The following is a 12,495-nucleotide window of genomic DNA, read 5'->3' as shown; positions in this document are numbered from 1 at the left end:
GTTCTTTAGGCAACAGGAACAGAGGTCCACAGAGTGTTAGAATCCAGAGGTTCTGCCTATTGTGTCCGTGTAATCTTCAAGTGGGCTCAGTGGAATGTAACCGCCACTCTAGGGGCACAGAAGTGACAAGTCTATTAAATTTCAATGTCTTCTTCAGTTACATGGGCATAACTTTTCTTCATCCCCCATGGAGCTGCCAACACTCTGAGGAAAATCAAGAATGATCCTAATCATATCATCAATTCTATGTGGAATGCTCTCTTTAATTCTGTTTCTTATTACTTACCTTCTAAGAAGCAGAGGTTGAAAATTTATGAGGTGTTTTAAAATGATTTTAAAGTATTTTACTTATGGGGCTGGTCAGTGGCACACTACATTGAGCACACACTTTACCACGAGCAGGAGCCCAGCAGGAGGCAGCTTCATGAGCAGTGAAGCAGTCCCTGCTGCAGGTTCCACCAGTGTCCCCATTTCTCTCTCCAGGTTGTGCTGGTGGGATGGTGCCTCAGATTGCTGAGAGGACACTGCAGAGTCTGGAGAATCAAGGAGGAAGATGGTGGGTGAAGGTCCTGAGGACAGAGGTCTGGGCGGGCTGCTTCAAAGCGACCTAGAAGTAGGGGCTGGGTGGTCGTGCACCTGGTTGAGTGCACCTGTTACAATGTGCAAGGGCCTCGGTTCGATCCCCTGGTCCCCACCTGCAGGGGGAAATCTTTGCAAGTGGTGAAGCAGTTCTGCAGGTGTCTCTCTGCCTCTCTATCACCCAGGTCCTTCTTGTTTTCTGGCTGTCTCTATCCAAGAAATAAATAAAGATAATTTAAAAACAAACAAAGTGGGAGTCAGGCGGTAGCGCAGCCCGCGCAGCGGTTAAGCGTAAGTGGCGCTAAGCACAAGGACCAGCGGAAAATCCCGGTTTGAGCCTCCGACTCCCCAGCTGCTGGGGAGTCACTTCACAGGCGGTGAAGCAGGTCTGCAGGTGTCTTTCTCTCCCCCTCTCTGTCTTCCCCTCCTCTCTCCTCTCTCCATTTCTCTCTGCCCTATCCAACAACAATGACATCTATAATAACTACAACAATAATAATAATAAAACATGGGCAACAAAAAGAATAAATAAATTATTTAAAAAAAAAAGTGACTTGGATGCATCTGGAAGCAGCCTGTGTCCATGTTCTCCTGGCTGTCCTCTCTGCAGTCCTGCTTTATGACCCCACCCTTAAATACTGTGTGGTGTCTTTCTGGCCTGCTCTGCTCCCAACATCTGACTGCTCTCAACTGTTAGTCATCATGGGTTTTCCTTGGGGTCCTACCTGCTTCACCATGGGACCAAGAACACGGGGACCCAGAGCTCTGTCCTGAGTATAGGTGCCTGGACCTGAAATCAGGTTCCTGGCTGAGTTGAGGGATAAGGGAAATGCTAGATGGTCCCAGGCAGGATGATCAGCTTGGAGGTTAGACACTGGGGGCTCAGAACCCTGCAGTGTCCTGCTCTGCCCAGTGTAACACTGACTGCTTGGCTCTCACAGGGACCAGGGTTTCAGTCAATGCAAATTAAGCAAACTTCCCCTCCCTGCATTTTTTTTTTTTTTCACCAAACCACTGTTCAGCTCTGGTTTACGGTAGCCCAAGAGATTGAGTTTGGTACTTTGAAACCTCAGGCTTGAAAGTCTCTTTGTATAAATATTATGCTATCTATCCCCACCCACCTAATTTTTTTAATTTATTGATTGTTATAGTGAAACCTGCTTCCCCCATCCCTGTCCCACCCTATGATGTTTATATTTATGTTCATATTCATATTGTTCTGGTCTTAGTCAGAGAGTGTCACCTGCATAAGTATTCCAGGAATGTCCCCTTTAGAAAAACAGATTAAAATGTTCATAAAAGCATAATTACTTTTCCGTGAATGTGCAGAGCTAGTCTTCCCTGTCATCTGCTTACAGATGGTAAGCAGAATTTAAAGCAATTTTGTAAAATTTCACCTGCAAACTCCAGATTTTTTTCAATTATTTTAAATTAGTAAATGTATTATTATACATAAAATAGAGAACTGACACTTATTTTTTCTAGAAAGAGATAGCTAGTATCCAATAGCTAAAATGATAGAGATTGCCTCAGATTTTGTCTCTGGAATAGGGTACCTATCTTGCCTTCTCCATGTGCCTCTGTCTCCTTCTCTCTGTGTGAACAAAAACTGACCTAGGAGTAGAAAAACCATGCATGGAGAGGCCTAGTATCCTCAATAACTAAATCAATTAAATAAGCAAAATAATCATGAGTATCCCTAGAGCTATCCTTCCCTTCTTTGTCCTTAAAAGTAGTAGAAGAAATAGTTATTAGGAAACTTATTCACCTAAGAGATTGGGGCTCTAAAATGAAGACATGAAGAAAACCATTGGAGGTGCCAAGTAGTGGTGCACTCTCTTAAGGTCACATGGTACAGTGTGCAAGGACACAGGTTCCAGCAGGGGGAAAGCTTCCTGAGTGGGGAGATAGTGTTGCAGGTATTTCTCTGAACCTCTATCTATCTCCCTCTTCCCTCTCAATTTCTGGCTTTATCAAATAAATAAATAGAGATAATTTAAAGGCTTAAAGAGATATATACATTTGAAATATATTTCTTCTTTCTCTCTTCCTTTACTTTTGTGTGCCTCTGTTCTGGTGAGACTAAGCCATCTTGGTCTATATAGTGGAAAATTTTCACTGCTCCCAGTGGACTTTTGGTTTTCATTTTTCCCCAGTAAAAAGTAGGAGACAGTGCTGGGGAGAGAGCATGGTGGTTCTGCAAAATGCTTTTGTGCCTGAGGCTCCAAGATCCCAGTTTCTCCAGCATCAGCATAAGGCAGAGCTGAGCAGTGCTCTGGTCTTTCTTTGTACCTCTGTTTCTCTCACTAAAATAATCAAAAATAAAATTAAAAAAAGATAAAGAGGAAGGGAGACAAATGAAGAAAAACCACACAACCACACTGCTCATGAAGCTTTCTCATTACATGGTGCTCAATGTGGTGGCCTTGTCCTTCTGAACACAAGATGTGCACTCTCTCTCCCAGGTGAGCTATCTCCCAGCCCTAGCCTGCTTCTTTGTTAATAACACACAGGAGGTTTCCAGCACAGCACTTCTGGTCATGGGCCTAGAGGAGCAACAGCATCACTCACAGGGGCCTTAGAATGTGAGGGCCTGGTCCTGACCGCAAACTCCTTGAATTATGATTTCTTTATTATTATTATTATTTAAGAAAGGAGACATTAACAAAACCATAGAATAAGAGGGGTACAGTTCCACATAATTCCCACCACCTGATCTCCATATCCCATCCTGTAGTGCTGTGCCACGGAAAAGAGAGAGAGGTATCTGGATCAGAGAGGGAACACAAATCTTTATTCGCAAGGACACCTCAGAGTTGGGTGAGAGCGCAGTGGTTTGGACCACGAGGAGGTAGCAAAAATGGCCTCCTCCCGGACCATCCTTTTCTGCGACTAACCACTGAGGTAAAAACAGAGGGGTGGGGGAGAAGGGCTTTATAGAGCAACAACCAGAAGTAACCTGTTGGGACAGGATTGGTGGAAAAAGGCATTGTTGAGAATATCATGGGAAGTGGCAAAGCCTGAGGGCAAAGACTGCATCTGCATAATTCCCCAGCACCATCCCCTCCCCTGATAGCTTCCCCATTCTCTATCCCTCTGGGAGTATGCACCCAGGGTCATTGTGGGTTGCAGAAGGTGGAAGGTCTGGCTTCTATAATTGCTTCCCTTCTGAACATGGGTGTTGACTGGAGGATCCATACTCCCAGACTGCCTCTCTCTTTCCCTAGTAGGGTGGGTCTCTGGGGAAGTGGAGCTCCAGTACACATTGGTGGGGTTGTCTGTCCAGGGAAGTCTGGTCGGCATCATGCTGGCATCCGGAACCTGGTGACTGAAAAGAGAGTTAACATACAAAGCCAAACAAATTGTTGAACAACCATGGACCTAAAGGCTGGAATAGTGCAGATGAAGTGCTGAGGGGGATTCCCTGCAGGCTCCTGTGTACTTCAGCTTTCAGGTATATATTTTTCCCTAGTTTATAGGAATGTGTGAACACATGCTCTATCTTAGGGGACCTGGACTATATCTAGGTTTGGGGACTTTATTGGGGAGTGGAACACTTTGAATGGAATTAGAGAATACTATGAAAGGAAAGGTCTCACCCGAGTGATGAAGCTGAAGGGTTGTCATTCCACACCTGAAGTCTCTGGACACAGTCTGAAGTGAAGCATGTTGGGTTGGCATTCATTGCATTGATTGGGTTGCGATTGGCGGATGCAATTATTATTTGATTTGAATTGAGAGAAGCATGCAGGAAAGTAGGCCCCACCCTAAGGTTCCAGGACTGGGGGAAATATAGGCTCTATAGTGGAAATGTGAGGTTCCTGCTGTCTTAGGGTTCAAGAAGACAATGGACAGTTATTGTTATCATGAATTATGATTTCTTGGAGTAGGTCCCAGAAAACTGTGTGATTTCTGGACCCATTTAAGCTTGAGAGGGCAGGTCTATAGAATGTTACTTACCACAGGATTGCCATTATACTCACAACAAAAAGCCTGTGCCCTCTTGCACTATTTCTGTTTCTGTCTGGCTGTGACTCTGTGTCATTTTAGTTTAAAATTGCAGACAATGTAAAGGTGAGAACTGAGGTAAGTGGGGAAACTCTCAGACAGTGATCTATCCTGAGTATGGATGCTTGGACCTGGAGTCAGAGAATGTGTGTGTTGTGGTATAAGAGAAAGGCAGGGTGATCAGGTTGGAGGTTCACCACTGGGAATCAGCACTCTGTAGCATCCTTCCGTGACCAGTGGAGTGATGATTGCTTGGCTCTGACAGGGCCCAGGTTTTCAGTAAATGCAGATCAAGAAAACATTTTATTTTATTTTATTTATTCTTCCAGGGTTATTGCTGGGGCTCAGTGCTGCCCTATGAATTAACTGCCCCTGGTGGCTATTTTTTCCCATATTGTTGACCTTATTTTTGTTGTTATTTCTGGATATTTCAGAGAGAAATTAAGAGAGGAGGAGAAGACAGCGGGGGGGGTGGGGGGGATAGACACCTACATACCTGCTTCACTGCTTGTGAAATAACCCCCCTATAGGTGGGGGACTGGGAGCTGGATCCTTACACCGGTCCTGAAACTTGATGCCATTTGCACTAAACCCACTGTGCTGCTGCCTGGCCACAAGAACCTTTTCTTTACTTTTATTTTTCTCATCAGAATACTGGTAATCTCTGGTTTATGGTGGTGCAGGGTATTTAATTTAGGGATTTGGATCCTCAGGCATGAGATTTTCTTTGCATAAACATTACACTATCTACCCTGCTGTGTGTGTGTGTGTGTGTGTGTGACTATTGTAATGAAGTATGTTTCCCCAATTACTCCTCACCCTGTGCTGTCTATGTTTTTACTCCTACACTGATTCTGTTCCTGGTTTTGGCTGTGACTATCAGCATCATTTTTGTTTGGATTCCAGGCAATGTAAAGGTGAGAACTGAAGTAATTGGGGTGACTCTCAGATAGTGAATCTCAGTATGAGTTCAGGCTTTGACCCAAAGAGGGACTCCAGGGACAGCTCTACATGGAGAGGCAGGTCAGTGCAGCCCACATTCCTCATCACTGAAACAGAATCTGGGGCAGGGAGAGGGGGGCTCCCTAACAGAAAAAAGAAACTCATATTTGGTCTCCAAGGAGTTCATTGTTTCAAAAACTTAGACAACAGTAGATTACAACACTGGACCTTGTATCTATTTCTGTGTCCCTCTTGCAGGTGACATATCATCAGGTGAAGAGACTGCACTGGTATGTTTAAAGACTACTCTAAAGATGCAGTTGTGCTTACTCTGGATATTCTCACCTGAGAAGAACGAGGGGGGAAAAAGAAGCCACAGGTTCTCTGGTATGTGTCTTGTTCCTGTCAGAGTCTGTGTTGCATGTAGAAATGACAGGTTAATTCTCTGCTTCTTAATTGTTTTTTCCTTCAGGGTTATTGCTCAGGCTTGGTGCCTGCACTATGAATCCACTGCTCCTGGAGGCTATTTTTTCCCTTTGGTTGCCCTTGTTTATTGTTATTATTGTTGTTATTGCTGTTGGATAGGAAAGAGAGAAATTGAGAGAGGAAGAGAAGACAGTGATAGGGAGAAAAGACACCTGCAGACCTGCTTCAGCACTTGTGAAGCAATCCCCCCCTGCAGGTGGGGAGCCAAGGGCTCAAACTGGAATCCTTAAGCCAATCTTTGAACTTCATGCCATATGCACTTAACACACTGCACTACCACCCAGCCCCCACTTCTAACAATTCTTTATACTTTTTTTCTCTGAAATATACGGAAAATGATTGACAACTACATTTTCTATGCTGACCTGTGTTGTCAAAGTTTCTTCAGGTTATTTCCCCATGCTGTTGGAGACCCCATGATTGCTACTAGCCATAAACCTTAGAAACATGCATATACATTTTTTTAAAATTTTTTTACCAGAGCACTACTCATCTCTGACTTATGGTAGTGTGGGGCATTGAACCTGGGACTTGAGAACCTCTGGTATGAGAGTCTGTTGGAATAGTCATTATGTTATCACCTTTTCTCAAATAATTCTAATATTTAAAACTATATTGTTAGAACTCTGTCTTTTTATTTATTTATTTATTCCCTTTGGTTGCTCTTGTTGTTTTATTGTTGTAGTTATTATTGTTGTTGTGATTGATATCATTGTTGTTGGCTAGGACAGAGAAAAATGGAGAGAAGAGGGGAAGACAGTGAGGGGGAGAGAAAAATTGATATCTGCAGACCTGCTTCACCACTTGTGAAGTGAATCCTCTGCTGGTGGGGAGCTGGGGGCTGGAACTGGGAGCCTTATATCAGTACTTGTGCTTTGCCACCATATGAGCTGAACCCGCTGCACCACCTGACTCCCAGAACTCTATCTTAAAAGCCAGTGTTGCCTTCTCATTCTCTCCATATACTTTTCTAAATGAGATAGAGTGCTGACATTAAAAAAAAAAAAAAAAGACCTACAACTATTTAGAATGCTTCCTTTTTAAAAATAACACACTCATAGTTTTTATCAAAGGACAATGTAAAGGGCTAGTTGGTGGTGCACCTGGTTATGCACAAATATTATTATGCACAAGGACCCAAGTTTGAACCCCTGGTCCCCACCTGAAGCAGGAAAGCTTCACAAATGGTGAAGCACTGCTGCAGGTGTTTCTCTGTCCCTCTTCCTGTCGATCTTCTTTCCTCTAGATTTCTGACAGTCTGTATCCAATAAATAAATAAATATAATTGAGAAAATTAAAGAAACTTAAAGACAAAAAGTCAATATATAGAATCCAGTATTCTACTTGAGGGTGAGTTTGCACTTGGTATATCTGTAGGTAACCCATAGGACTTTGCTCTCAACTTGGATCAACAATGGTAGAATGTTCCATCCTCTGAAGGATGCAAAAAAAAAAAAAAAAAGAATATAACAGATTATAAGGAATTTCTACATTTTTGAATTTGCAACACCAAAATGAGAAACTAGAATAAATGAAAAAAATTCTTAGAACATATTACCTTCTGAGACAGAATCACAATAATAAAGAGGTTAAATCAGTATTTAAAAGGAATAATAAGATAACATTCTGACAAATAAAGCCCAGGAGCAAAATACATCCAACATTTACAGATGTCCATGTTATATATATATATATATTTTTTTTTTTTCCTTAATGGAAAGGAGAGACCACTTCTCACTTATTTTAGGAGGCCAGCATTTTCCTGTAACAAAGTTAGACAAAGAGAATCCAGGAAGATTGGAGAGACAGGTCATTACTTAGGGTGTAGAATTCTGCCATGGGGCCTCAGGGAATGCTTTGACGATGTGCCCTACGAACTTCGATGGCTGCTTTCAGCTACCTGCATTTGCTATACAGTTTATAACTTTTGTTTCCCTCTTTCTTTTTTATTAATATTTATTCCCTTTTGTTGCCCTTGTTGTTTTATTGTTGTAGTTATTATTGTTGTTATTGATGTCATTGTTGGATAGAAAAGAGAGAAATGGAGAGAGGAGGGGAAGACAGAGATAGGGAGAGAAAGACACCTGCAGACCTGCTTCACCGCCTGTGAAGTGACTTCCCTGTAGGTGGGGAGCCAGGGGCTTGAATCCGATCCTTAAGCCGGTCTTTGGGCTTTGCGCCACTTGCATTTAACCCGCTGTGCTACCACCCAACTCCCTGTTTCCCTCTTTCTATTTTGGTCCCACACTCTATCAAGTTGTGAATACTGAGTTCTAATAGAGGTGGGGGCTGCAGAAAAGAAGCTGAGGTAGCTGAGTCATGAACATGTCAGAGGCTGGATTGCAAGGGGCTGTGGATTTGCCAAAAGCCACTTATGGGCAGGTGCTAGAGCTAGAACAGGTAACAGAGCTAGAAGCCAGTAGGCAGATGACTATATGAGCATGAATCTGATGGGTGGCAAGGAACCACAGGGAAACAGATCTCTATCTGCCTTTCTCTTTGCTGCCAGGGATCTTCATTGTCTTTGTCTCAGTGTATCCATGCTACATGGCTTGTGCTTCCTTTTTTCCTGTCGTTTTTTGTCCTTTTTTGCCCCCCCCCTTTTTTTTTTTTTAAGAAAACTGAGCCCCCACACCTATGGACATCTAATCTTTGACAAAGGGGCCCAGACTATTAAATGGGGAAAGCAGAGTCTCTTCAGCAAATGGTGTTGGAATAAATGGGTTGAAACATGCAGAAGGATGAAACTGAACCACTCTCTTTCACCAAATACAAAAGTAAATTCCAAGTGGATTAAGGACTTGGATGTTAGACCACAAACTATCAGATACTTAGAGGAAAATATTGGCAGAACTCTTTTCCACATAAATTTTAAAGACATCTTCAATGAAACGAATCCAATTACAAAGAAGACTAAGGCAAGTATAAACCTATGGGACTACATCAAATTAAAAAGCTTCTTCACAGCAAAAGAAACCACTACCCAAACCAAGAGACCCCTCACAGAATGGGAGAAGATCTTTACATGCCATACATCAGACAAGAGTTTAATAACCAACATATATAAAGAGCTTGCCAAACTCAACAAAACAACAAATAACCCCATCCAAAAAATGGGGGGAGGACATGGAAAGAATATTCACCACAGAAGAGATCCAAAAGGCAGAGAAACACCTGAAAAAATGCTCCAAGTCTCTGATTGTCAGAGAAATGCAAATAAAGACAACAAGGAGATACCACTTCACTCCTGTGAGAATGTCATACATCAGAAAAGGTAACAACAGCAAATGTTGGAGAGGGTGTGGGGTCAAAGGAACCCTCCTACACTGCTGGTGGGAATGTCAATTGGTCCAACCTCTGTGGAGAACAGTCTGGAGAACTCTCAGAAGGCTAGAAATGGACCTACCCTATGATCCTGCAATTCCTCTCCTGGGGATATATCCTAAGGAACCCAACACACCCATCCAAAAAGACCTGTGTATACCTATGTTCATAGCAGCCCAATTTGTAATAGGCAAAGCCTGGAAGCAACCCAGGTGTCCAACAACAGATGAGTGGCTAAGCAAGCGGTGATATATATACACATGATGGAATACTACTCAGCTATTAAAAACACAAGTAGAACCTGAAATGGAATTGGCATATTGCACCAAAGTAAAAGACTCTGGGGTGGGTGGGTGGGGAGAATACAGGTCCATGAAGGATGACAGAGGACCTAGTGGGGGTTGTATTGTTATATGGGAAACTGGGGAATGTTATGCATGTACAACTATTGTATTTACTGTTGAATGTAAAACATTAATTCCCCAATAAAGAAATTAAAAAAAAAAGATAAATATAACACTGTTTTACCACTCCTGAAGCTTATCCCCTGCATGTGGGGACTGGGGACTTGAACCCTAGTGCACTATACTGTATGAAATTAATATTTTTATGCTGATCATATTGAAGTATTTTATGAGTGAAATCACTATCAAAGGGGTGCCCTTGCTCCCTAACCAAGGATAATCATTGCAGTCATTTTATCTTTAAATATTTAGTAAGATATGCTGAAGATCTCTCCTTTTCCCACATATCTTACCTGGGAAACAGTAAGCAAGAAGTTTGCCCTTTAAATAGTTATTTGACTATAAATAATGGTAAATTCATTTAATGACACACAAAAAATTCACTGAAGCATAATTTGAAACAAATTAGAGAAATAAAAACTAATTTTATTCAAATATCTTATTAGTATGATATAAAGTAAAATAAAAAGATATGGCTATCTCTCTCTGTTGCTATGTATAACATAAGAACATTCAATCTTTTAAAGAACATATATGCTACCTTAAAGATGACACAAAAATCAATAAATTTAAATGGATTAAAAGCTTATCAATCATATTTTGGAATTATATTTTTAAATATCTACACCTTTGGGAAATGTTATGCATATACAAACTATTGTATTTTACTGCCAACTGTAAACCATTAATCCTCAATAAAGAAATGTAAAAATATTTAAAAAATAAATAAATAAAAAGATTAGACCATTGCTTAGTCATATATTGTAAATGATGCCCAATTAAAATTACTTGTCAAAAAAAAAAAATGAACATCACAAGTGGTAGAATGAACACTTGCATGCTGACACACTGGATACTAAATGAAATGATCTCAGCTTCATCATGAAGAAATGGAGAGCATAATCTTTAAATACTTTTACCCCAAAAAGGTTATAAAAAGTCATCAGCAATGAAAACTAGCAGGCCAGAGGTAAAATAGTAAATCATTAAATCAAATATTGAGAAAATATTAAACCAATGTTTTCAAGTATTCAATATCATGAAAAAGTAATTTTTATGAGAGTACTGATAATCTCTGTTTTATGATGCTACTGGGGTATAAATATAAGGCATAAGAATCTTGTCAAGAATTTAGTAGTTTTCCCACCATGCTCTCTCTCTGACCTCTAAAGAAACATTTAAAAATAATTTATGAAAGGAAGCATAGTCATAGATTAGTATCATTTGGACAGATGCCACAGCACAAAAATAAAAAAACACTAATAAATTAAAGACAAATAAGCAAAGACAGCAACAACAAAAAACACCTGAATTTCATAAAACCACAACTGGTACCTCTAAGGAAACACACTTAGCCATAGGCAGGAGTAAGCTTGAATGACCTGTGGTATATGGAAATGGGACAATTCTCAGTACAGAAGACACTATGCATGCTGAAGCCTAATATGAAATGGGTCCATAGCAGAAAATGAGACACTCCATTCCAAAAAAAATTGGACTCTAGGAGCAGTGATTTGTAGTGCAGGCAGGCCGGTGCCTCAGCAATAACCCTGCAAGCAAAAAAAAAAAAAAAAAAAGACAACATTGTATTTTATTTGTGATTCCATAATTGTTAAAGCAACAATCAAGAACAAATGATTCCTGGTTACATTAATATTATTATTATTAAATTAATTATTGTTATTTTGCCTCTAGGGTTATTGCTGGGGTTCGGTACTTACACTACAAATCCACTGCTTCTGGAGACCATTTTTCCCATTTTGTTGCCATTGTTACCCGTGTGGTTGTCATTATTATTGTTGTCATTGCTGTTGTTGTTGGATAGGACAGAGAGAAGTCAAGAGAGGAGGGGAGACAGAGGGGGGAAAGAAAGACACCTGTAGACCTGCTTCACTGCCCGTGAAGGGAACCCCCCCTGCTGGTGGGGAGCTGGATGCTTGAACCAGGATCTTTATGCTGGTCCTTCTGCTTAACCTGCTGCACTACCACCACCAGGCCCTCAGTTACATTATTTTTATGAGCATAGTGAGATAGGTGTTATTTCATTAAATCTATCAGTGTTATGAAATAAAGTCAATCTGCTCCATGTTTTATAAAGGGATATTTTTTTAACTAACAGGTAGTGGTTTGTCCCAAGAAAAAAATAGCCATTGGCTATAAAGATAGGACGTCTGAGTTCAAGACATCTATTAGCATCAGTCTGAAGCTAACACATGTGTTCAGTTCCATTTCCTCTATGTTGCCTTTATGGTTTTCTTCTTTGTATTGTACGCTTAATAAAATGCATGTAAACTCAAAATAGATGGGGTAAAATTGTAAATTTATCTCTGACATCTGAAATATTTTGAGAATTTGAATGATTTCATGACAATCTGAAAGAGACAATGTTATTTCCCCCCTTATTTTATACACAGAAACCATCAACTAATAGTCAATTAAATAGGAGAGAAGGAAGCATACAGTTCTCAAGGTAAACTTTCATACAGTGACTTAGTCTTCATGGTCCTACAATAGATAAATGAAAATTAAAGACTTGAATGTTTTAGAAGTGCATTTTACATCATTTCAAAAGCATTGACACATCCAACATCAAAGTATAGTAGATATCCCCCTTCAAAAGTTTATTGGCCCCCTCATACTTGCAGTTCATGCATCCTATTCTAAGAATAAATATATAGGGTGAGGGAGATAA

General features: G+C 40.7%; 1 protein-coding gene and 1 non-coding gene across 7 annotated transcripts in view; both read right to left on the bottom strand.

The window, feature by feature from the left end:
- Positions 1-12,495, bottom strand: part of LOC103127428 (zinc finger protein 709-like) — a 393,603-nt gene that overhangs the window by 183,677 nt on the left and 197,431 nt on the right. The window lies entirely within an intron of this gene.
- LOC132535704 (small nucleolar RNA SNORA44) lies at positions 6,340-6,468 on the bottom strand. The gene has a single exon (XR_009547417.1). It is a non-coding gene; the product is annotated as a small nucleolar RNA SNORA44 (small nucleolar RNA).

The sequence above is a fragment of the Erinaceus europaeus genome, chromosome 23 (assembly GCF_950295315.1).
Source record: "Erinaceus europaeus chromosome 23, mEriEur2.1, whole genome shotgun sequence".
Taxonomy (NCBI): Eukaryota; Metazoa; Chordata; class Mammalia; order Eulipotyphla; family Erinaceidae; genus Erinaceus; species Erinaceus europaeus.
Note: the sequence above shows the minus strand (reverse complement) of the source record. Positions and strands in the feature narration are given on the sequence as shown.